This window comes from Ambystoma mexicanum, chromosome 3q (assembly GCF_040938575.1).
Source record: "Ambystoma mexicanum isolate Mex_15411 chromosome 3q, UKY_AmexF1_1, whole genome shotgun sequence".
Taxonomy (NCBI): Eukaryota; Metazoa; Chordata; class Amphibia; order Caudata; family Ambystomatidae; genus Ambystoma; species Ambystoma mexicanum.
Window position 1 is genome coordinate 1,174,132,209 of NC_090926.1, and position 27,253 is coordinate 1,174,159,461.

Consider the following 27,253-nt stretch of genomic DNA (forward strand, 5'->3'; position numbering starts at 1 on the left):
AGGTATTATTCTTTTCCCGTCTTTTGATATTAGCTGTCCCAAGTATAGAACTTCTTTCTGACAATATTGTAGCTTTTCCTTGTCTACTTTATATCCCTTATTTGCCAGCAGGGACAGGAGTGTTACTGAATCTTTTCTACATGTCTCTTCATCCTGTGCGCAGACGAGCAGATCGTCTATGTACTGAATGATTGTGCTTTCAACTGATAAGTTGCCTAAGTCTTCGTGTAGTATGCGGTTGAATATTCTTGGGCTCTCACAGTATCCCTGTGGTAATCTGCAATGTTCATATCTCTTTCCCCCTAGTGTGAAGGCTGTCAGGTATCTGCTTTCTTCTGCCAAAGGGATGGAGAAAAATGCGTTTTTCAAATCGACCACTGTGAAATGTGATGCCGTTTTCGGGATACTGCATAATATTGATGCAGGGTTCGGGACCAAGGGGAACTCTTTCTGTATGACGTCGTTTAGGGGGCGTAAATCCTGGATCATCCTCCAAGCCCCTCCCTTTGCTTTTTGATCGGGTAGATACATGTGTTACATGGGGAGTTTGAAGGCACTATTATCCCTTGTGCTAGCAGTGCATTTATTTTCTCTTTTATCCCTTCCTCAGCTTCGCGGGACAATGGATACTGTTTCACTCGGGGTAGGATCGCCCCTTGTTTGAGCTTAATTATCACTGGTGTTACTCCATGCAACAACCCTACGTCATGGGGGCCTGTTGTCCACAAATTGTTTGGTACTAGTCGCATGTCATCATCAAAGAATGACGGTGGTGCTCCCACCGCTGCCATCAAATGGACAGGAATCTGTCTAGCCTGAATCAAAATGTCACAGGGCATTGCTATTTCCATTATTATTTCGCCATCGCTTTCTAAATCAGAAAAGAGATCTTCATCAGTTAACTCTCGCAGGGCAATGTCGGCATTGATGCACAGTACTGTGCGCCATTCACACCCGTCTATGTCCATACCAATCACAGCGATCCTTTTTGCAGATACCTGTACAGCATGCAAGTCTAATACCACTGATCATGGTACTATGTCTGGGTGCACTATTGGGCGGAAGAGGAACTCCGCGGGTATTCTCCAATCCATCCTTTTCAGCTCAGGAACTACGTGGGCCAGAGTCCTTAAGCCTTCGATAAACATTCTCTCGTCCACTGACAGGCCACGTATTTCCGGTGCAGTTGTGTGAGTCTGTACTACCAGCATTACACGTAATGGGCATATTCCTGGTGTTGAACACACTATACCTCTCTCAGTGAATGATATTGTCATGTTGAGTTTGCTAAGAAGGTCCCTCCCTAGTAAATTTATTGGCGAATGTTCATAATACAGTAAGGGTGTTTTTACAGTTTTACCCCCCACTGTCACATCCAAAGCTTCTGTGTAAGGAACTTCAATTACAGCCCCAGAGAACCCCTGCGTCTCTAACTTCCCCAGCGCAGAAATACTTCCCTTACTAGGAACTTTGCGGCGCTCTTGGCATCAGGTTGTGCACATGGGCCTGCTTCCACCCATCTCGAAAATGGGCATACAACCACAATCATGTAGCGTGCCCCATTACACCTTTCTCCCATGTCTGCGTAGTCAATGTGCAGCTCTCTGAATGGCCCAATCGGTTTTGGAATTGTTCCCCTGAGTGTACGTAATGTCATTCCAGAGTTGTATATCTGGCATGTCGTGCACTCCATTGTCAGTCTAGATATGTGCTCCTGAAGACAAGGCACAAACCACTCTTCTTGTATTTCTGCTGCAATGTGTTGTTTCGTGTTATGTGCTGGAAAGTGTAATTGTTGGAACGCTATTTCTAACAGCTTTACTGGCATTACCACTTTTCCTGAGTTATTTTGTCGCCAGAGTAAGTCTGTTGCTGAATGACTGCACCCTCGTTTTACCCACATCATCTTTTCATCCTCACTTGCTCCTTCCTGTAACTCTAGTATTTGTGATATAGGCATTGCATTGTACCCTTCTGGGAGCTCTTCGTTTGTCTTGTGTTGCAGCATATACTCACCTGTTTCATGTTTTTCAAAGTACGAAGCTTCCTTGGCAGCAGCGTCCGCTGCCGCGTTTCCCAAAGACACAACATCTGTGTTGGACGTATGTGCTTGGCACTTCACTATTGCTACCACTGTGGGATCTCGTAGGGCCTCAATTAACTCCTTCAGCAATTCTGCATGTTGCACTGGAGTCCCATCTGCTCGTCGAAACCCCCTCTGCCCCCATCTTGCCAGACCTCCATGTACTGTTGTTGTCATGTAAGCTGAATCTGTGTAGATTGTCACTGCACAACGCTTAGCTGCATGTAATGCTTCTTTTAGGGCGATGAGTTCTGCTGCTTGTGCTGAGAAATGTGATGGGAGGCGGTACTGCACTAGTGTCTCATACTCACCTTCTTCTAATCTCACCACTGCCAATCCCACATGTTTCTCTCCCATGTCCATGTCAATTGATGCTGACCCGTCCACAAAGTACACCTCCCCCTCACTCAGGGCATTCTCGCACACCACTGTGTCCTCCCCTCTTTCCCCTGTGTAAGTCGCACAATCGTGTTCTTGCATGTCCTCTAGTGTGCATGCTTCTGTAATGAATGTTGCCAGATTCACTGTCCTGCAACGTACCACATGGATATTGGCGCTGGACAATATTATTTCATATGCAGTTGCTCGCTGTGTGGTCAGTGTACTCTTTGACCTTTCCAGTATTGCAAATAATGAATGCTCCACAAACAATGTGACGGGGCATCCCATTACTATTGTGGCGCTTTTCTCAATTGCGAACGCGGCTGCAGCGAGTGATTGCTCGCACGCGAAATGTCCTTGCATCACCGCATCCAAAGTTCCACTATAGTAAGCCAACGGCTTGTGTCCTAGGGAAGTCTTTTGTGTCAGTACAGCTGTCATGAGTGTTCCCTTGCAGTGTGAGAACAGGTAAAATTCGCGTTCATAATCAGGATTGGCGAGTACTGGAGCACTTGAAATCAACTCTTTTAGAGACTTAAATGAGGTGCTCATTTCTTCAGACCATTCTATCTTCCTGTTCTCTTGTTGTGCCTCCTTGAGTGCTTGCAGTAAGGGTCTTGTGTAGGCTGCATAATCTAATATCCATGCTCTACAATATTTGCACATTCCCAAGAATTTCTGCATCTCTTTCACTGTTGTGGGTTCTCTTACTGATCTTATTGCTTCTACCCTGTCAGGTATTATTCTTTTCCCGTCTTTTGATATTAGCTGTCCCAAGTATAGAACTTCTTTCTGACAATATTGTAGCTTTTCCTTGTCTACTTTATATCCCTTATTTGCCAGCAGGGACAGGAGTGTTACTGAATCTTTTCTACATGTCTCTTCATCCTGTGCGCAGACGAGCAGATCGTCTATGTACTGAATGATTGTGCTTTCAACTGATAAGTTGCCTAAGTCTTCGTGTAGTATGCGGTTGAATATTCTTGGGCTCTCACAGTATCCCTGTGGTAATCTGCAATGTTCATATCTCTTTCCCCCTAGTGTGAAGGCTGTCAGGTATCTGCTTTCTTCTGCCAAAGGGATGGAGAAAAATGCGTTTTTCAAATCGACCACTGTGAAATGTGATGCCGTTTTCGGGATACTGCATAATATTGATGCAGGGTTCGGGACCAAGGGGAACTCTTTCTGTATGACGTCGTTTAGGGGGCGTAAATCCTGGATCATCCTCCAAGCCCCTCCCTTTGCTTTTTGATCGGGTAGATACATGTGTTACATGGGGAGTTTGAAGGCACTATTATCCCTTGTGCTAGCAGTGCATTTATTTTCTCTTTTATCCCTTCCTCAGCTTCGCGGGACAATGGATACTGTTTCACTCGGGGTAGGATCGCCCCTTGTTTGAGCTTAATTATCACTGGTGTTACTCCATGCAACAACCCTACGTCATGGGGGCCTGTTGTCCACAAATTGTTTGGTACTAGTCGCATGTCATCATCAAAGAATGACGGTGGTGCTCCCACCGCTGCCATCAAATGGACAGGAATCTGTCTAGCCTGAATCAAAATGTCACAGGGCATTGCTATTTCCATTATTATTTCGCCATCGCTTTCTAAATCAGAAAAGAGATCTTCATCAGTTAACTCTCGCAGGGCAATGTCGGCATTGATGCACAGTACTGTGCGCCATTCACACCCGTCTATGTCCATACCAATCACAGCGATCCTTTTTGCAGATACCTGTACAGCATGCAAGTCTAATACCACTGATCATGGTACTATGTCTGGGTGCACTATTGGGCGGAAGAGGAACTCCGCGGGTATTCTCCAATCCATCCTTTTCAGCTCAGGAACTACGTGGGCCAGAGTCCTTAAGCCTTCGATAAACATTCTCTCGTCCACTGACAGGCCACGTATTTCCGGTGCAGTTGTGTGAGTCTGTACTACCAGCATTACACGTAATGGGCATATTCCTGGTGTTGAACACACTATACCTCTCTCAGTGAATGATATTGTCATGTTGAGTTTGCTAAGAAGGTCCCTCCCTAGTAAATTTATTGGCGAATGTTCATAATACAGTAAGGGTGTTTTTACAGTTTTACCCCCCACTGTCACATCCAAAGCTTCTGTGTAAGGAACTTCAATTACAGCCCCAGAGAACCCCTGCGTCTCTAACTTCCGGTTAGATAACGGGAACCGGCCCTCCCTAATACATGATTTCTCTGCTCCCGAATCCACCATGAATATGAACTGCTTGTCTCCTATCTGCGCCCCTACCAATGGTTCCTCTGCTGCATCGTAGGTGGTAGATAGAACAGGACATGCAAGTGTTCTCTGTGGGCTGTCCTATGCGGGGTGTCTCATTGCCCCCCCTTGATTGAATACACTCCCCGAAACCACCGACACGCCACTATAGGGGGCTGGTGCTGGGGCTCCGTTTGCTGTGGTCGCGAAAGGGTTGCCTGGCGTGTAGTGCATAGTGTCATTGTTTTGTGGATGATTCTGTGTTCTGTATTGGTGTCCCTGTCGTTGTTCATGGTACCCCTGCCCTGGGTCCCTTTGTTGTTGTCCCATTGGGAGGCCCTATGGGCTCCCTGGATGGGGATGGCCATAATGTTCTACTTCTGGAAATCCGTTGTTTGGTCTACTTCTGCACTCCCTGGAGTAGTGTCCCCACCTCCCGCAGTTCCAACAACTCCCTTGCGCACCTCTGGGACCCTGCCATCCGTTTCCTCCCATTCCCCCATACCCTTGTCCACCTCCTCTTCAGCCCCTGTACCCACCTCGTCCCCCTCGAGGGGCCCACTCTTGCCACTGTGGACCTCCACTCTGCTCCTGCTCGTTCCACTGCCGCTGCCCTGCTCCTGCCCAATTAGTTGCCATCCTTCCTTGTATTGCCACCAGCCCCTCCTCTTCCTCATCTCCCTCCCTGCTGTGTGGGAGCGCGGCCACTGCAGCGACCTTCACCAGCTTTGTTTGTACTAGTTTCGCTTTGTCTGCCAATCTTCTCTGCGCCACCTCCTTCTCCCTCTCTTTTATTCGCTTACAGTGGTGCACTATTATGCTCTGAATTTCGGGCCATCCTTTCGCTTCGATACCCGCTATTTTGTCAAGTGCCTTTTGCACTTCTTTTGGGAGCCCTCTCTTTATTATGAAGTAAAATAATGATGTCGATTGATACCAGGGCGTGCCCGTTTCTGCTCTCCACATCTCTTGGACCCGAAAAATGTAATCCATAGCATCTTCCCCGTCATTCATTGTACATTGCATTACTGACTGCAAATCTGGGGTATCTGGAAACGTTTCCCGCAAGGCATCCCACACCCTGGCACGCACTGTGTTGAAAGAGGCACCATCATGGCGATCGCAGTCTAACGTTACTCCCGGGAAGCCAGCTTTAACCCATACTCTGTCAGCCAGATCCCCAACTGCTGATACTAGCAAACTTTTCACGTCCCCTCTCGCTAGAGGTACCCCGGCTGTGTGTTTCTCAAAAGCATTTATCCACTTGCTCGCCCCTCCTGATAGCGGGGGCAATAAGTTTAACGAATTGGCCTTATCCATCTGAGCCCAGGGTATGTAATTCGGCCTCCCTCCTCCCCTGTGTATTAGTGGGAGCTGCAACTTTCCCTTTGACGTTGTATCAGTACTCACCTTCATTCCTGATTTTCCTAACGATGCCATTTTTCCCAACCTGTTCCTTAGTCGCCCTGTCCACTCATCATCCATCGTTCTCATTGAGCATGCGCCATCCAACCCTTCGCTTCCCCCTCCCATTGCCATACTTAGCCTTTCACTTTCTTCTAAATCATCCCCTATATCACATAGTAGCTCCTCCCTGCCTCCTGCGGGCCTCTCTTCGTTGTCAGTACACCCCTCTCTTTCCTCTAGTTCAATTATTTGTGTTGGTTCTTCCTGTATCCTAAACAGTATCTCTCCTTTTTTCCACCCGTCTTCAAATGTTCTACTCTCACTCTGCACTCTGGATGCAAGCTCTGATCTAGCTGTATTGAGTGCAGTCCGCTCACATATGCTTTTTATTCTCGAGAGCTCATCTTTGGCTATAGAGAGCCTTGGTTCTAAATCTCCTGTTAATTTTTCTATGTCCACCCTTGGTGTGCTCACCTGTTCTCGCTCCCTATGACTCTCATATGGCGGGGGTGCTGTTGGCCCTTGGGTGGTGGTAGTTGTCGGTGGGGGCACATAAGTTGGGTCACTGTATCCCTCCGCGGGCACTGGCTTATTTAGTATTGGGTACAACCTAGTTACTCTATCGGTGGCTCCCCTTCTGGCAATACCTTATCATCCTTTTGTATCATTAGTGGATTGTCAGTGGTAGATGGTAGATCAGGATCTAATTCCCTTTCCTAGGCGGGGGTACCTCTTCAAACAGTCTCCATAGGTCTAATATTTCTCTCCTATTATGTAACTGCTTCCCCTTGTATTTCAAGCAGATGCACATGGCTACCATATCTAGGACACTCTTATCAAACGATCCCCCTTCGGGCCATATCTGAGGCAACCCCTCCCCCTTCAACTCTGTGATCCACTGGTCATGATATTTCTTAATCCGTTCTACATACCCGGGTAGGTTCTTACAAATATGTGATAAGGGTGTTTCTGCCCCCATACTTCGTGCTCACCTGACACAGATGTGTCTCTATATATCTCGGTATCTCAATATAAACGTATCACCATGTGAGTTCGCGTATTTATATCTTACTGAATCGTGGGGACCTGCGTATTCTCCCTCCACCTGCACTCCATAAGAATGGCTGCGCACAGCCTCTATTCTATCCTCTTTGGGGGCACGTACAAGAGCAAACCGTCAGTAATTTCGACAATGCTACCCAGCAAATCAAAAAGTAAACAGTCACTTCACCACATTACTCTCCTCTTTATGTTATTCCGTCTGGTCACACTTACCATGACCCTTCCATAATTATGCATTTTTGACCACTTCTACACACTCATTATAACAAAATATGTTCTGACACATACGACATTCACACACCCATAGGCAGCACTCTATTCACAGCTCAGTTTGTCCTCCCTTTCCTCCCTTGCCAGCTGTCCCTGTCCGTCTTAATCTGATATATATATATATTTGTTTCTTAGTTTTGATCTAAAATTGTCTTTTTATTTAGCTTATATCTTTGTTTTTTTACTATCCCACTTTTATTTTCCCGAAAACCTAAAGAAAAGAATAGAAAGTGAAGCAATTACTAATATATTCTCTGTGTCTTCCTTTACCAGACACCTTTATTTCATTTTCCACTTCTTCATATATTCCCAGTACTAGTCAAGATAGCACTATGCGGCGCCGCCTTCCACCCCCTCGCGGAGCTAGGTTCCCGTCACTTTATCTCTATTCACTTCTTAATCCTAATGGCCATATGCAAAGAAAAAAGCAAAGAAAGTTTAAGATGGTCCTTAGTAGACCCAAAGTGCCCCTTTTCAACCAGCCTCGTTCCCTGACCTATATTTCCTCCCCCACTCCCTTTATGATCGCTCGCACTCAATACTCACGTGCCCGTCTTGAACCGAGAGTCTCCGAAACTGGGTCCGTCCAGGCAGTGTTGCCGTACGCTCAACGGTCAGCCCCGGCTCCGGCGAGCGGTACTCAAAGGGGATTTTTCAACCGGGATCCCGTACCCTCTCTCTGTTGAGGGCGCACTTCTGAGCGTACCGGACGCCGTTGGTGGGCAGCCTCCCGGAGCCGGCGCACCGTGCGTATCCCTTTTCGACCGGAGATTTTCGTGCCAAAGGGGACGGTAGGGATATGTATATATTAGGAGAAAAATAATAATCACGCCTTCGGGGTCACCACTGAAGGCATGCGTCCCCAGCCAGCACGATCCTCCCCACAAGGGGAGACAATAATGGACTCTCCCAGGATGGGAATAAGGCCAAGACAAAGTGCGGGTGAGCGTAAATGGGAGTTTATCAATCAAAATAGGGCATGCAAAGAACTCTGCAAACTCCGAGAGCGCTCTGTCTGACACTAGCAAAGACAGGCGTATATATTTACAAAAAACGTCATAAGAACCTACATGCTATAGGGGGCACAAGTTCGTGGGGATTGGGTGGCGACGACTAGCTATAGGTGCTGCTGCGATGTGGTTGGCCGCGGCTGGAGGACGTCACTGGTTAGCCTCGTGGGTTGGGCTGGGCCTGGCAGGTCAGCTGAGTTCATCCGGGCGGTGTTGTTGTGCCACTGGGGGCCGTGTCAGAGATGAATGTCTTTTCTTGACTTCTTGCCCTAGGCCATGCACACCGCAGTCATTCAACCATTTGCAATATTATCTTCCTTAGTAAATATTCCAATAGGTTATTCTACAGGTTAATGCAACACCGGAGGAATGCACCTAGAGTGGGGTCTGTTGGCGATTTATCAATACATGATTACCAGTGTCCTGTTGACCGGGTATCGTAGGTCGTGGGGTTGGGTCTCGGGGCATGGGACAGGCGGTCCATGTCATCGTGTCTTGTTAGAAGTCATTATGGATGTGTTGCTGTAATGTTGCCACAATATTGGATGTCCTAATTTTACAGGGGCCATTAACCTAAGGTGAGCCGGTGGGTCGTGGAGCTTAAGAAAGGGCGCCTCTGGATTTGTGTTTTCAGGCGGGGGTTTACTGCTGGGTTGTAAATAATACAGGTGGCGGGCCGTGGCCTTGGGGGGTGTAGGGGAAACTACAAATCTTTGAAGCGGCTCCAGCCGAGTTGGGGGAGGTGGAGCAGCTCGGCACAGGCCTCTGCTTTTTTGTCTGGCAGACTTCGCTGGGAGGGAGGGAGAATGGCCTTGCATGTGCTCACAAAGGTATTTTCCTCGTGTGTTGCCGATTCTTGGTGGAAGAAGCATAAACATTCAAATAATATACAGTATTAATTGAGTCACTCCAAAGCTCACGTTTTAACATTACATAATCAATCCGAGCACATTACTCGTACACTATGTTTTTGACAATTACAGCATTTTGTTATATGCTTATACATTTGCGGTAAGTGAGGTAGTAGTAAGGTTGGTGGAGCACACAGAAACAACTCGCCACTGAGACTGATGGCAGTGGCACATAGTGGGCTTGGACATACACACATAGGGGGCATTTTCCTGCACCCTTTACGTGAGCCCTCAATATGGTTGCATTCGTCTTTCTTTGCACTCTAGCAGCATTAGTTCGGTTATGGCGCGGGACCGTGGGGTGCAATCTTTTCAATGACACACATAACACGACAACCCCCAGGATGCTTTTACTATTTGCGCATAACTGCAGGGATGTGGGTGCTCCATTTCTATTATCGTATGAGCACACATTCTGCCATATTTATACATTTTACAGGTTCTTAGAGAGGTTGTGGAGAGAACGCTTTCATCGCAGGTAGTTTTCTCATCAGTATTTGGAAACTTTGCTTTTGTCAAGAGATCATTCTACAGTTCTTTTTCCACCCAGGCCCTGCTGGCCGGGTCATGCTGGGAGCAGCGACACACTGCGGAAGGTGAACTGTTACAGTGTTGGTATCTTACACTAGCTCATGTCCGTCTTGTTCGTGGGAACGGGCTCTCAGCGGATCTGCCAGAGAGCTGTGGCCACAGGGATAATTGAAACTCTCCAAGGGTGGGAGCCGTGCTGCGGTGCGCAGGGCTCAAACCATCTTTATTAGACAAAATGGTTTCCATGGCCTAGCTAAATTCAGCAGGTACGGTCAATGTCTTCGGCAGGTGACCCATCCACCACCTGGGCCCTGGTGGTAAGGAGGGGGCCCCTGACGAGTCATGGACCTCACCGGGGGAGAGGACGCAGGGGACGGGGGTCTTTTGGACCAATCCTCCCCTACATCTAATCCTAAATCTAAAGATTGGAGCATGCTATGATATGATATGATATGGCATTTATAACGCAACTATACACAAGTGTTTCAAGGCCCGACGAGGCAAGGGAGGGGGAACAGAGGAAAGACAGAGACAACGATCTTACTAGGCCAGGTGACATTGAGATTGTGCAAGTGCGGGGGAGGGGGTAACTGGAAAAGTGCAAGGTGAAAGGGGAAGGGGCAGTGCAGTACATAGCATAAACAATAAATAAAAACAATACATAAGAAGTGGGGCCAGCTGGTGGCAAGTGCTGGTAGGGGGCTGTAGGGATACAGAAACAGCTCCCAAGTGCAGGGGTTGCCAGCGGGGCAGTGCAAGTGTGCAACTGAAGGGGAGGGGACCTGGGCCCGAGAACAGAGGGTAGCCGGGTAACCAGTGCAGTTTCAGTTTCGGCCAGGAGTTCAGCAGGGGAGAGGAGGATAGAAAGCAGAAGCAAAGAGGAAGGTCTTGAGGTGCTTCCGTAACCAGCGATGATTCTCCTCAAGTTTCAGAGAGGCAGGGAGGCTGTTCCAAAGGGAGGCCCCAGCCGACGAAAGAGAGCTGCCACCAACTACTTGCTTGGAGAAGCGACTGACTCTGAGGGAGTTGGAGGCGGATGAGTGAAGAGCTCGAGAAGGAAGATATTTAGGAATAACAAGTTGAAGGTATTGAGGCCCAAGGCCCCAGAAGTCCTTGTGGACAATGCAGAGGGTTTGTTTTGAACTTAATCCTCACAGCCACTGGGATCCAGTGCAGAGATTTCAGTCCTAGAGAGATACGATCCCTGGGCTTGAGGCCAAGGACAAGTCTCGCAGTCCTGTTTTGGATGGGTTGCAGAGGGCAGAGAATAGAGGCAGGCAGATTTTGAAAGAGGCTGTTGCAGTTGTAAAGCCTAGAGAGAACCAGAGCTCTGGAGACAGTGAGATTCTGGGGGAAGGAGAGGAAAGGAAGAATACCTCTGAGGAGGTGCAGTTGGTAGTGTGACTTCTTAGAGACGTCAGAGATGTGAGGAGAGAAGGAGAGTGTGCAGTCGAAGATGACCCCAAGGTTTTCAGCCTCACAGGTGGGAGCAGGAAGAGGGCTAAAAGAGGCCGACCAGAGAGTGAAAGGATAGGAGGGGAGCAGGTGTGCCGATGGGGAGAATCTCAGCCTTACTGGCATTAAGGCAGAGATCATTGGCGTGACACCACTCCGGGATAACAGACAGTCAGAGATGAGAGAAGGAGAAGAGGGACCATCAAATAATAATAACGCAGTCCTAGTGGAGTCTTATCAAAATAAAAGGGCCTATACTACTAAACCTATTGCCAATCCTTACTTATAATTCCAAATGGTGTGGGAAACAATGTTATGCAAAAGAAAAGTGTTCAAGAAATGATATGTTAGTATATTTGAGCCGTTGGCTCTCCTTCCCCACGTTTTCAGCACGGGGCAAGGCAGAACACTAGAGCTTAGCACACACTCTGGCTTCATTAGCACGAGGATGCAGTTCGAAACCTAAGAATAAGGGCCTTCAGTGCCAAAGTCTCATTGCCATTCAAAGTCCCTTATTTCAGAGGGCCTGATGCGATAAACAAACAGAAAAGTTCCTTTCTTTTCAGGATTTCACTTTTACAATTTCTCTGGTGATTTACTGTTCAGCCCGGTTCCCCCTCTGCCAGGCTCAGACCCGCTTTAACACAACGTTCTCAATTGATCTCCCTCGTTCGGGCTTGGACTACTTTATCTCATTGTCCAATCTTTCCTTTTCTGTATCCAAAAAATCGAAGACTTTCGATTGTGCGCAGGATTTTGCTTGACCTGCTGCAGGACAACTTCGATTCACAAAAATCTATTCTTTACTTTCATTTCTACCCCCTCTAGGCTGCATACCTTATATAGGCCTTCGATTGAGCATGCTCGTGGAGCCAAACCACTCTGTGAACGATATTGTATCCTTTCAAAGTTCAAACATTCATCAGCAGTTCAACTTTACTCGCGTCTTTTATCACACGCGTTTTAACAATGTTCGACCCAGCGCTCGGTGTATAATGTTGCTGCCTGCAACCTCGGCTTCAACACAGACCGGTCTTGTATCGGTCTCCCCAACTCACCAACTGAACATGTATAAACCTAGTGCATGCAATGCCCCTATCCATTTTTTAGGATTCTCTCAGCTCCATCTAATCTGAGGTTTACTATTGTACTCATTTCAACATGAATGCAGTGAGCATTCATGTCTCCCATTATTATTGGAGACCCTCCCTGGATTTGATTACACCAGTCGTTTTCAAAGCACGTGAGCCTATCTAACATTACCTCGAACACTGAAATCCCACTATGCCAATATACATTTATAATCAGGAAATCGTACCTTGTCCTTCCTCCATCAACCAGAATACGAGAAGCCAAAAAGTCCCTTGTTACATCTGAGACTATTTAAAAACCTGGAGCGGATTTAATTAATGTAAGGAGGCCCCCCGTGGGACGACCCCTCATTCCCTTCTTTGCTGCTTGGAAATGGGATGTGTATCTATAAAAAAAGAGTCTGTCCACAAGCCAAATTACCTGTAAGCATATTAAAACACATGTTTTAAACATTTTGCCCAATTCATGGTTGGTTAGCAGGTTACGAGGATCCCTAGTATTCCAACAATTTAAAATCCCTTGTAGCTAACATTTTGGTGTTAAGCTACAGTTGTCTCCCCTTTCCACCTTGTAAAAAGGCCCCTGTCTCCCAAGAACAATCTTGGTCACTTCCCCCGTTAACTTGGTTTTGCTTTGAAAAACACCCCCCTCCCATTGCCAGATCCATTACAGTCTGCTGAAACCAAATTATTATTTGGCAGTGGAGCCCCTGCATTAACCAAATCGAAGTGCCCCTTTTCCCCCTCCATATACATCAAAGCCTAGTTGTTGCAGTAGGTAAAGTTCTTTCAGAATAATATCAACAACTACTTTGGAATTAATATACATGATGGCACGGTCTGTACGATGCAAATCAATGAAGTCCACTCTATTAATGATATGATATGATATGATATGATAAGGCATTTGTAACGCGCCTATACACAGGTGTTTCAAGGCGCGACGAGGCAGGGAGGGGGGAACAAGGGGAAGACAGACAACGATCCTACTAGGCCAGGTGTCATTCAGATCGCGCAAGTGCAGGGGGAGGGGGAGGGGAGAGGTGCATGGGGAAGGGGAGGGGGGAAGTGCAGTACAAGGTAAGTAGAATAAATAAATAGAAGGGCCAGCTGGTGGCAAGTGCAAGGTAAGTGCAGAATAAGTGCTGGGAAGGGGGGGCTGTAGGGATACAGACACAGTCCCGCAGTGCAGGGGTTGCCAGGGAGGCAGTGCAAGTGGAGAGTGGCTGGGCCCAGGACCGAGGTCGGTGAGAGTGGCCCAGTTGCAGATTCAGTGCAGTTTCAGCGAAGAATTAGCAGGGGAGAGGGAGAGAGAAAGCAGAAGCAAAGAGGAAGGTTTTGAGGTGCTTCCGGAACCGGAGATGGTTCTCCTCAAGTTTCAGGGGGGCAGGAAGGCTGTTCCAGAGGGAGGCCCCTGCCGCGGAGAGAGATCTACCCCCAGCTCGTTGCTTCGAGAAGCGGCTGACCCTGAGGGAGTTGGAGACGGATGAGCGAAGGGCTCGGGAAGGAAGATATTTAGGAAGAGAAAGTTGAAGGTATTTAGGCCCCAGGCCCCAGAAGGCCTTGTGGACAATGCAGAGGGTTTTGAACTTTATCCTCGCAGCCACTGGGAGCCAGTGTAGAGATTTCAGTCCTGGAGAGATACGGTCCCTGGGCTTGAGGCCAAGGACAAGTCTCGCAGTTCTGTTCTGGATGAGTTGCAGAGGGCGGAGTGTGGAGGCAGGCAGATTAAGATAAAGGCTGTTACAGTAGTCCAGTTTTGAGAGAACCAGGGCTCGGGAGACAGCGAGCTTCTGGGGGAAGGAGAGGAAGGGAAGAATACCTCTGAGGAGGTGCAGCTGGTAGTGTGACTTCTTAGAGACGTCAGATATATGAGGAGAGAAGGAGAGTGTGGAGTCGAAGATAACCCCAAGGTTTTTTGCCTTGCAGGTAGGAGCAGGAAGAGGGCCAAGAGAGGCCGGCCAGAGAGCTGCAGGGAAGGAGGGAGTGGGTGTGCCGATGAGCAGAATCTCAGTCTTACTGGCATTAAGGCAGAGGTCATTGGCGGCACACCATTCCTGGATAGCAGACAGACAGTCAGAGATGAGGGAGGAAGAGGAGGAGGCCGAGGGTAGCCTGAAAATGAGCTGGGTATCGTCCGCATAGCACTGAAAGTTGGGGCAGAGAGCGGCTATGCGGTGGGCAAGGAGTGCCAGATACTGGTTGAACAGCCAGGGGGAGGGATTTGATCCCTGGGGGACACCACAGGTGGAGAAAAAGATGTCAGAGAGGAAGGACCCGAGTTGTCAACAGATGATGAAGCCCTACGCATTGGGACATCTCCCATAAGTCTTATAATATTAGATCTATTCAACAGAATGTTCTGGTTCCCCAGCAGTAAACTCTACACCAGGATCTTATATGGTCCCTTCACCCCCAGAACAACTCCAGTTGTCCATTTGGAGCTCCATTCATTCCGACCTTCTCCATATATCGGGCAACTGGAATAAAATGTGATGATATTTGAGACAAGTTCAATGTTTTTTCACAATAAGGCATTCCATCCATTTCCATTGAGGTTGCTGTACTTATTACGGTCCTACCATCATCTGCTTTAAAATAGGTGCCTGAAGCAGAGTCATTTCCACTAGCTGTCAGGAACTGAAGTACCTCCCTGTTCCCTCTCCTCATCTGAATCTTCAATGGTATCGTTGGAGTTCTCAGATGCCTTTTTCCTTCTGGTCGTCTTGGTTTCTTTAAGCTTCCTTCCCTTTTTTACATGCAAATAAGGGCGAGCTCCCTCAGAGGCCACCGTGACATGCAGGGAACAGGGCCACGGGGAACCCCAAGGAGCAAGCTCCCAAAATGTCCATGGAAAAAGCCAGTTGTGGCAGAAAAAACCCTGTTTGAAAAGGATGATCAGATCATGAATTGTATGAGTAGTGGTTCTCTTGAATAAAGAAGTCCTGGTTAACGTGTGTAGATAGGTTCTTCCATAAATCAGGTACGGATGTAATACTGCAGGATGAAGACTGGAAATCCGGTAAGACTGTATCCTGGACTCGTCAAGTGAAATCAGAGGAAGGCAGCAGAAATGTTCCAAGAAGTCCTCTTAACAAGAATCCCTGAGGAATAGGGATACCAGCGGATAAAGGAATAGAAGAAACGAAAAGCTAACAGAAAGACAGCCAGATGAGAGGAAGTATGATAGTCTGGCAGGACACTGTAGATACATGTAAGATTAAGAAAGCTATTCAGAACTGAAAATCAGCGCGGCCGGTACAGAACCAAAACAAGCAAGGGGTGTTCTGCATCGGCTACAGCCAAACAGCCAACAGAAAAGGAGTAAACCGAACACAGTGTAAAGAGGGAAATGGGTAGATAGAATCCGAGAGAGAGAGAGAGAGTGAGAGAGAGAGAGAAACGAGAATGCAAATAGCCTGATTAAGAGACTAGGGGCCTCATTACGAGTATGGAGGCAGCCATGCTCTTAATAAGGGCATGGCTGCCTCCATACCGGGCTCCAGTACCGGATTCCTCCAATGAGGACATACCGGGCTATTCCAACCATGGAGGACCCAGTAATTCCTCATTGGAAAAACCCATCCCCATTCCCATTTGAGCCCCCATAGGGCTGAATGGGAATGGGGAGGGAGCTAATAACGGGCCCGTTATTAGCTCCCTGGTCCCTTAGCGGGACCCACTAAGGACGCCAGGTTTTACCAGGCGTCCTTACCGGATCCCGCAAGGGAACCTCGTAATAGGGCATCCCGTAATGAAGGGTGCCGGTCCCGTACCGGCACCCTTCATTACGGGAGTGCCATGGCAGTAATGAGGCCCTAGGAGTTAGAAAACGAAAGGAAACCAGAGTACCGTGAGGACGGCGAGCAAGAAGTAAAGAAAGACGTGAATACCGAAATGGAAAGAAAAGTCCCAACATAGATAGAAAAGAGCGAAAAGTACAAACTAGAAAAACGGATACAACGCACAGCGTATCCAGAAGTCACCGCCTATATCACACAGGTGGCCATCTTGGGAGTAGACTAGACCGTTGAATGCGGTTCGAGTGCACAATGCCACCTAACCTCCACTGAGACCAGCGTCTCCAGGGACGGAGCATGACAGTATGCCTTCTTCTTATCGCCACCCCTTCTGGCTTAGTCGGGTTCAGTCTATGGAACCGTTCAATCAGGCGGGGGGCATGAATATGCCGAACCAGTTCCCAGGTTCTTTCAGTTATTGAGTAATCCTTCAAGTGAACAAGATATTGTAACTCTCCACGCCTGTAGCGTTGATACACCAGTCTGTCCACCTCATATTCTTCAGGATCTTGTTCTGTGGTTGACCTAAGTTTGGGTAGTCTCCTTCTGTATGGGTCATCCACAAAATGTTTGAAAAGAGAGGTGTGAAACACCGGATGGACCCTCTTGAGAGAGGGAGGCAATTTTAGCTTGAATGCAACAGGGTTAACTCGAGACATGATGGGGAATGGCCCGATGTAGCGGGGAGAACATTTCCCATGATGTACCCATCGAGGCAAATACTTCGTGGACAACCATACCAGTGTTCCAATCTTCCAATCAGGGTTAGGTCTACGATTTCGGTCAGCCAGTGTCTTATAGAACCGGCGGCACTCTTCTAGTGCTCCCAAGGCTACCTTATGAACCTGTTTGAGGTGGGAAAGTAAATTATCCACTGTAGGGGAGTTAGTGGAAGAGAAACCACTCCATGGAAGATGTTGGGGATCAAATCCGTAGGTACAGAAGAACAGGCTCATGTTAATGGCTGAATGTCTTGAGTTGTTATATGAAAACTCTGCCACAGAGAGGAATTCTGCCCAGTCATCTTGTTCTATGTTGCAGAAACAACAGAGATATTGTTCTAGTGTAGCATTAAGCCTTTCCGTCTGGCCATTAGTCTGGGGATGAAACCCCGATGATAGTGCCCTATGGATGCCCATTTGTTCACAAAGAGAAGTCCAAAACATAGAAGTTAACTGCGCACCTCTGTCAGAGACAATGGTCCAGGGAATCCTGTGTAGTCTCACTATATCCTTGAAAAAGACTCATGGTGTTCTACATCGGCTACGGCCAAACAGCCAACAGAAAAGGGGTAAACCGAACACAGTGTAAAGAGGGAAGTGAGTAGATAGAATCCGAGAGAGAGAGAGAGAGAGAGAGAGAGAGAGAGAGAGAGAGAGAGAGAGAAACGAGAAGGCAAATAGCATGATTAAGACACTAGGAGTTAGAAAACGAAAGTAAACCAGAGTACCGTGAGGACGGCGAGCAAGAAGTAAAGAAAGAACCTGAAAACCGAAACGGAAAGAAAAGTCCCAACAAAGATAGAAAAGAGCGAAAAGGACAAAATAGAGAAACTAGTCAATAGACTAACGGAGAGAGCACTAGGACTAGCAAAACCGGTACGAGCAGTGCCGGTCCAAAAACGGATACAACGCACAGCGTATCCGGAAGTGACTGCCTATATCACACAGGTGGCCATCTTGGGAGTAGACTAGACCGTTGAATGCGGTTCGAGCGCACAATGCCACCTAACCTCCACTGAGACCAGCGTCTCGAGGGACGGAGCATGACACTAGCTAAATTCAACTTTTCACTGCCCACATCCTACCAGTCTCCCTTTCATATAAAAACCAAGTCTGTTTGAACTGCGTGTGATTCCATAGATCTTAATGTCGCACTCACACTCTCATTCTGTGACTCGCTTGAGCTTTGCCAACTGGGATTTTACTTGTAGGATCCTCTGCTTGTGATCCCTGGGTGCCCAATCCGGTTTTCTCCTGTGGTTGGTTCTCTAGGATTTTTACAACCGAAGGTTGATTTACCAAGTTACTTAGAAATTTCCGTGAGGATTTCTTATGGACTTTACCCCAGGGTTTATTTTTTGTTTTTTTTGTTTGCACTATTTTAGATCTTTTTGACATTCTTTTTAGGCATCCACGGTCATCATTAGCCATTACCTCCGGAACATCCTGTTCCACACCAATGATTTCCCAATTCCAATTTTCCTTGTCCAGCAAAATCGCAGGCTCCTTTATGCGGCACTCAGCTGATTCTTCCATTCTCTAACACCCTCCATTGTTTCCCCTTGGGGTGCTCAATCGAGATCTCCCATTTATCACCATATTGGATCCCGGGTGACTAGAATGATTAGTTACGTTGCTACCAAGTTGAGGACTTACGGGATGTACATCACCTAGCCGGTTCATTGGTTGACATTGTTCATTGTAAGCATGATTTTGCTCCCCTGCTCGGCTCAGGTCTACAGAATGATGTGCCTGCTTCCCCACCAGAAATTAATTACATTTATTTTGCACCCCTATGTGCTCGAATTTAAATAAGAGTGATTCCACCATAGTAGTGAGTATTTTAGACAAATACACACAACACTTGATTGATCTTATTTAATAGGTCCTCCTGGCCTTTAACTGCTGCGTCACTATATGCATGTTCATCTTTCTCAATAAAGTGGATAAACGTTTCGGTGGAACAGCCCTAGGAGTGGAAGTATAAGATTTAATACTTGAGTCGGGGGTACTCATGTTTAGAAGAAAAGGAGAGTGTTCTAACCCTGGGTATCCGACAAGTCAAACCCCTCATAATCTGGGACAGACAAAAGAATATTTTCAGACACGGGATTGGGTATGCCTACTTCAGTATATTAATTTCCATGTTTCCCAATTGTACCTTCACATAAAATGGTCTCTTTTCCACTTCCTGGAGCTTTTAGCGTTTTTAGCTCCCACTCCCTGGAGCTTTTAGAGTTTTTAGCCCCGGCTCCCTGGAGCTTTTAGAGTTTTTAGATTTGACCGGATTAAAAAATGAAATTATTTTAGAACTGTTAACCTTCCTCGCCTCTGCACAGGCCTCAACCTCGAGCTCGCTGTCTTCTTGTGCAGCTAAAGAGATTGCAGTTATCGAGGTCGCCGCGAGTGCCATGGAGTGCGTACCTTCCTCCAGAGAAAGCGGTAAGGGCAAGGCGGCTGCCCGCTTTACAAGCCTCTCCGAGATCTCCATCTAAACTTTTGGCCCCACTACGTACATTGTACATACAAATATAAAGTCAAAAACTGCAAACTGCAAATATTGGGCTAACGGCTGAGCAATCCACTTCACTATGGCCGTACATTGCCGTGCCGTTCACTTTCGCTTTTACAATTCTGAACTGTCTAAAGCAATGCAGAGATTTACTATACACTTCCTGCCGAACAAGCCAAATTCACTTATCTTCTCCCAATGGATAAAGCGATATTTGATGTTAACTGGAGAAAATGGGTATCGGAGTGGATCTCACCGGCTCGGCTTGCTTCTGCAGCGAACAGCGGCAAACTGCTCTCTGTCTCTGCCGCTCTCAGCTCTCACCACGCTGTGCGCAGCCTCTCTAATTAAATAGTAGCTGTGACACAGGGGGGCCTCCAGTAGCACGCCCACTCACCAGAAAACTTTGAACCAGCCGCTTCAACACACTGCGGCAAACGGCTCTCTGTCTCTGCCTCTCTCCGCTCTCACTTGCAGTTATGGGAATGGAAGTTCATTCTTGATGTTTTACAAGTACAGATTGTGTAAGTGTTCTTTAAGGCAAAGTTAGCTCTGATTAACTTGTAGGTAGAGTCTGAAAAGATGTTTTCATGAGTCTTAGAGAGTAAATCAAAACCTGATGGCTCACTTGCAGATCCTACTGGAAGGTCTTCAGTACCCTTCCTGGGTGCATGAGGGGAGGTCTAACAATATGCCATTAAGGGATTGGGTATGGATGGGGTATCCTTAAGAAAGGAAGGGGACTACCATGCCTTGTCTGATGGTGCCATTCTAGTCCTCTGCAGGCTGTCTCCGCCCATGTGATCCACCCTCATATAGCCGCCCCCAGGGTCAGGATCATGTAGCAGCTGCCGTCCCCTGGCCACATGGGAAAGGAGTGATGACACCATAGGATTCATCACATTACGCTAGCAATAAGTAGCCCACAAGTGAAAAGGCATCTTGCTTAGCGCAACCCGCAAGACACACCTATTGGAACTGGGGAAAATTTCAAGCAGAACAGCAAGTGAGTAGTGTGTTGCTCCATTTACTGATTAGATTTAGTTAGACTATTAAGGAAGTACATTTGGATAAAAACCTAACACGGAAATTCATTGTAGAGTTGCCACTTCCAACTTTAAGTAAATCAACAGTTCTTTCTTAAACTGACATATTACAATTACTGTGAATCTTAGGCAGTAAAAGTGGGCATAGGGTAAGCCCATTGTTTCGTTATCTTGAATATGGATGTATTCAAGTTTTAAGGTGGGCGTACTGGCATTTAGTTTGCTTTTACACTAGGTACTTTGGAAATTAGCCGCTTAGCATGGAAGCAAAGAGCAACTATATTAGAAGACTTAGAGTGGACGTCAATTGGGACTATAGCAAAGCCAGGCAACATGCATGCGTGATGTAATCATTCATGCATTTTAACATGGCCACAGTAAGTATTCATTCACGTTAGGTCACTTACGTATTAACTTTTCATTTCACTTATTTTAAGAACATGGGCCCATCAATGATCAAATATCAGAATAATTGATTAGCCCATGGCCCAGAATGTGGTTTGATAAGAGAGGATCCCATGATAGTCACTGTGATTAGTGCATCAGCAGGGTCCTTCGATAAATCCAAGACTGCTTCGCAAAAAGGACATAAACATGTACATGCCAGGAGGCATGGGAACTTAAGTTTGAAAGGTGCCTTCATTTATTGACGTGATTTAACATGTAGTGGTTACATGTAGAAATACACGTTCACATATGAAGGTTGTGTTCAATAATTAGATTTTCAAGATTTTGTATGCACTAATATTTGAAACGTATCCATTGATTGTTTTCAGGTTGTTATGTAATATTGTATTTTTTGTATACATTCCTACTGATATGTGATGAATTGTACGCATTTTATGGTGAAGCTAAGATGGACCTTTTTTTATGTTTGGTAGATCTATGTGTGTTCATTAAAGTCCCTCTGGTGGCGTGGATAATAAAAATGCTGCACTTTTCTGATATATAAAATGTGTACATTTGTCATATGGATCATTCAGTGTGTCCCTATTGACTGTGATTGATCTACTCCCATAGCATATCAGATGTGGAAGGCTTTATTCAGGACATAAGAGAGATTCACCTGGATAGTCCTTCATAGTTTTTCTTCAACAGCAAGCGCCTGATCTTCTCCGCCAACATCCAGAACTTTCCCTCTTCAATGTCATCTTTGCAACCAACCTCCTGATCTTCAATTGAAACCTCCCAATCTTCTCCACTAACCTCCTTCTAACTCACTTCCATCTCATCTTTTGTCACCAGCCTCGACTTCAACACCTTTTGCACACTCTCCCTGCTCGCCACACTGCTCCATGCTCCTTTCTCCAGCACTGTCTTCACTCTCCAATCTCTTTCCTCCAAACAGCCCTGTGCTTCCTACCCTTTGGGTGTTCTCTTCAAAAGGGTCTGCACCTGTGTCTTGTAATTAGTGAGGGGCTGGGATTGGCAGCCCCTCCTAGGCTCACTGTACTTCCACTGGATTTTAAGGTGCTGGCCCAATTCTTTATCTTACCTGTCCGGCATTTTAGAATCTAATTCCCCTTTCCTGTTACTTCAGAGTCCTGCCTGGTAAACTGACAACTCCCTGGCTTCCCCAGGCTGAGAACACAATGCTGATAAATCTGCTCACAGTCTTTTTAACCCCCCTGGCATTTGATGAAATGCTTGTACTCAGAAAAACCTCAATGTTCGATTACCCACCAAGGAAATTCTCCCCCAGTAGTCAATGGGTTGGTAAGCTTGTATCATTCCTGGGAATACATGCTGCTGTAAAACTGCAAAATGGCTACATTGTTTCACACACAGGAACTTAAGGCTTAGAGAGAATTTCTCTTGGCCTTTGAAGGGAATTATTTTATATTGTGAGATGCGTGATTTTAAAGGTTTCTTGTGTACAAAGCTGACTGTCGATGAATTGGTGCGCTTCTTTTAATTTGGGGGACATTAGGTCTGGATAGTGGGATTTTCAGAGTCAGAGACTGACATATGACAGGGGCCATGGGAGGAGTGCTAGGGAATCCTTCCTGTACTGTCCCCAAACCCATCGTAGCTTGGGGGGGGGGGGTACCTGGCTCCCTTGGCTATCTTCTTTGGAGTCCCCAGAGGCAGGTTTGGTCACGGCAGTTAATTTATCAATCAATGTATCCTGAATGTTCAAAACATGATAAGCATTTTATCTTTTAACTGCTATCTATCTAGTAATTGTTCGGGGTAACTAAGGACAATATCATAAAAAGCAATATATAACACAATACCCATGTTACCTGGTTTATATAGTATCAGCATGATGAATGCAGCATAAAGAACTAGGCTGAAATCATGTACCAAATGTAAGGAACAGTGGATTACAAAACTTCTCTGGTTTAAATATGAAACAGCTAATTTTTTTTAATGTTTTGTATTTTAAGTGGTCCCAGATTTGTTATTTAAGGGAAAACGGGTGAAATAAGGTAAAAGGATTTTACCTGGATAACGCAATAAAGTGTGGGATTCATGATTCAAACCAAGGAAACCTGTATCCACATTGTGAGAAACATGAAGGTGTCTCACTTACTAGTCCCCAGGGTCCAGTCATCCAGGTGGTTAGGACATGGCCATCGCTATTGGATCCAGTTCCTGGGGGTGGACCAGTGCAGGAGGTTCACTGGATGAAGAATCTTAAGGGAGCGGAAGTGGGACACCAACGGGTGAGACGCGGTATATCCTTTTTGTTAACACCTTTTCCCCATCCTACTCTGTAGTATACCTAACACCTCAACCCACCCTTTCTTAACAGGAGCACGTTATCACAAACTGATTACCCTGAAAGACGACGGACTAACACCAGCGCCGTATACCTGAAATGTCCCAACTCAAGGGTCACACAGAGTCAGGCACTTAATACTAATTTCACACACCTGACTACCCTTTCCCTTCCCCATAGGGATAAAAGGCGGTGCACAAGAGCACACTCTGAGCAAGGCGGAACGTATGAGGAAGCAGTGATTCCAGGACGGCGGTTCAAACGAAGGAGGAAGGTGGTGCAACCCAAAAAGATGCCAAGGAGGGAATTGCCCTTGCCCTTTTCAACCCAGACCCACGAAAGCTCTAAACAAAGAAACGGAAGACCGGGAATCGCAGTTGGCGAATGGTGCGACAGATGTTGGAGGTCCATTGAACCCTCCCGCACTGACAGTGTGGGGAGACGAGGGTACCATCGTGGTACTGGCCTTGACTCCAGCAGCAAAAGAGACTTGAGTTCAGCACAGCTGGTGAGTCGGGAGGAAACCAGATAGGAGCCGGAAAGTGTTAAACTTAAAATTGCAGTGGCAAGAAGAAGGAACTGTAATTAACATTTTGAATACCAAAGGATTGTGAGAGAAGGCCAACGGGAGGTGTCAAGGTGGTCATACAAGGGTCCAGCCAAATCCCTTGTACAATCGAAAGTACTTGACACGTTGTTAAGTAGAAATCATTGTAAGATTGGCGCTTGCACCCGGCTGAGCGGAACGCCTCTGTGAACTCAGAAATCCTGAATGGGGACTGAGAGAAAGCCTGACTGGGGACTGATAGAAAGCCTGACTGGGGGCTAAGAGAAAGCCTGCCTGGGAGTGAATAAACTAAGGGAAGGTCTGAACCCGGATGAGGGGGACCTAACTAAGCGACGTGATTGTTTAAAAAGACATTAAAACTCTTGAATATTATAAATGAAGCGAGTATGAGTGCAAGACGGTAGTGAACCCGACTGAGGGATGTCAAGAGAAAATATTGTGTGAAAGCTAAATGAATTGCATTGTGGGAACAAAAACGTGAACCCGACCGAGGGATATTCACAGTGCTATTGGTTGGTCTGAGCCCGACTGAGGGAGACTAATGTTGAGAAGCGGATCGGAGCCTGACTAAGGGGGATCCACGGGTGAAGAGTAATCACCCGACAAGAAGAGAATTAGAAGGAACTTTTGTTTTTATCTTTTACAGTGTATCAGGTCCTCTGGAGTAAGAGACTTTACTTGAAGGAGTTTTGGAAACAGAAGGTCTGGGCATTGTTGACAGGAACTGTAACCTCATGCTGGAGAAACCCAGGAGTGTGCTGTGCTTGTGAGAGCCGCCTTTGTCCCATGCTAGAAAACGTGGAGAAGGGAGACCCCCGCCATAACATCCTGACCTAACATTTTTGTGAACACTTCTTTATTTTCTTGTGAACACTATCCCACACTGTTTTGTAACTTAGTTGTGAGGATTGGCAATCGTTTTTTTTTGTATAGGCCCTTTTTATTTGACAAGATGCCACTAGGACTGCCTTATTATTATTTGATGGTCGAAGCTTGCTCCCATCTTAGATTTAGGTTTAGATTAGGTGTTTTTCTCACCCATTTATACAGTTTAATAAACACCTTTGTACTGCGATCACTTGTGTCTGCCTTTAAAGTTGCCTCCATGAGTTCCTTACAACATGCATCAAGTTAGTCAGTAGACGACCTCTCATCCAAAGAAATAGTGCGTCATTGTCTCTAGAGAAAACAGTACATTTCCTGAAGGGCCAGCATATCTGATAGGACAGGAAGAATGAGAGGGAACACGTCACAGACGCCAAAGAAATAGTGCGCCATTGTCTCTAGAAGGGCCGGCATCTCTGAGAGGACAGGAAGAATGAGAGGGAACACGTCACAGACCCCTGATGGACAGGTGCTATAGGTCCTCCGGCCCAATCGACTTTTCTATTTTGCCCCTTCAACTTTTTTTTTTTTTTTAAATGTTTATTTAACTTTTACCACAACAAGAATACATCGATCACAAAGCAAATACAGCATAATATGAACAGAGAACCACAATGCAAACAATACTTGAATACATGGAAAGAAAGAGAGAAAGAAAGAAAAGAAAAAATAACAATTATATATATATATATATAAACATTCCGCTTGCTAATACAGATTTATATACATTCTACTTGTTAATACAGATTTAAGAATACCTCCCACACCTTAGCATGTACCTGCAATTTCTTCAATTGCCTATACATCATCTTCTCAATATTTTCCAAGGAAATCATCTCATCAATCCAACCTTCCGCTGTTGGCGGGACCCGGGATTTCCAACCCCGTAAGATCATTTTCTTGTACACGGATGCCCCTCTGAACAAAAATTTCTTCTCAGACATAGAAAGATCTTCAAGCAATTCATCACAGCCCAGAACCATCGTCTTAAAATCCAAATCAATGTTACAATCCAGGACCCGGAGGCACATAGTGCAAACCTCCTGCCAAAAGCGCCTCACCCTGACACAATCCCAGAGCATATGTTCAAGAGTTCCAACATCCAAACTACAAGTTGCCCCTTCAACTTGACATCACCGAGTGAAGAACCCTAGAGCACTCCTGAGAACATGGGCGGCGTGGGTAGCTACGCATGTTGCTAGGCTCTCAGTAGCAGAATGCCGCACCAGGCTGCTTCCTAGGAATGCACCGTGCAGGGCACTCACCACTGCCTTTAGAAAACGAGTCTATTCCCCCTCGGGGTGCACGAGGCAGCTATGCTTTAACACGGTGCACTATGCTATGAATGTATGTTTACTACTTACAGACTGGCTGTCGAACGGTTTAACCTGGGGAGGGGGCAGGTGTATTTGCTCAGGTGCACAATGCACAATGATTGGCCATGATTAGACCTAAGACCACTTTGGACCACAGTCCCCAATTGAGTTACTTGGCTACACCGCCCCCAAAGAAGGCCAGCTATTAGGAAGGAAAAAAAGACTCCCTAATAGGCTGGTACTGCCTTAACGGGTCAGGCATGGGGCTGTGGGTGAGTAGGGATGCTAGCCTCCCCTCCACCCCCACCACCACCACCACTCTCCGCTGGCACACAGGCGTGGGGAGGCGCGTAATGCAGCATTCCCGCTCTCCCCCACCCTTGCCAAACTTGCACTTTATTCCAATGCGAGGAGCACTTGAATATGTGATGCCATTGGCAATGCTGTAGACATGGGGTGCGTTTCTGGGCATATGCTGGCCATACCTGGCAAATGATGTCGTTCGTGGGCATACGATTCCAGTAGTTGGGAAAGGATGTGAGCACATGCCTCGTATGCCATGTGTATGTTAGCGCATGGCATATGATGGCAATATCCTGCCAAGTGATGGAAGTAGCTGAGTAAATGGTCTCTCGCTTTTAAGCACTAGATGCATAGCTGTTACACTGTCACCCAGTGTAACGGTACTGCATGTACCGAGCTTGGCTTTGCCAGTGCCCAGAGTAACGGTACGGCATGTACCGAGCTTAGCTTTGCCAGTGCCCAGTGTAACGGTACTGCATGTACCGAGCTTGGCTTTGCCAGTGCCCAGTGTAACGGTACTGCATGTACCGAGCTTGGCTTTGCCAGTGCCCAGTGTAACGGTACTGCATGTAACGAGCTTGGCTTTGCCAGTGCCCAGTGTAACGGTACTGCATGTAACGAGCTTGGCTTTGCCAGTGCTTGTTTGCATTTCCTGGCTGCGCCAGGCTCTCGCGTTTGCAGCTACGGGTTGGGTAACATTCGAGCAACCTAAGACGGGAATTTCAGGTCCATAAATCAGCCTGCAAGAAGATAACCTCCAGAGGGCACTTCTGCTTTGACAGCCCAGCAGTTTTGTCATCTTTTGTCAGTTGTGATGTTTACTTCCTTGGAAGACAGCGTGTCTCTGCTGTTTCCGCAGTGTGTCATCCTGGTGAGACGCCCCCGCTCCTCTCCCAGGGCCTTCGGAATGCAGACACCACGGCGAAATGAGTCTTTCT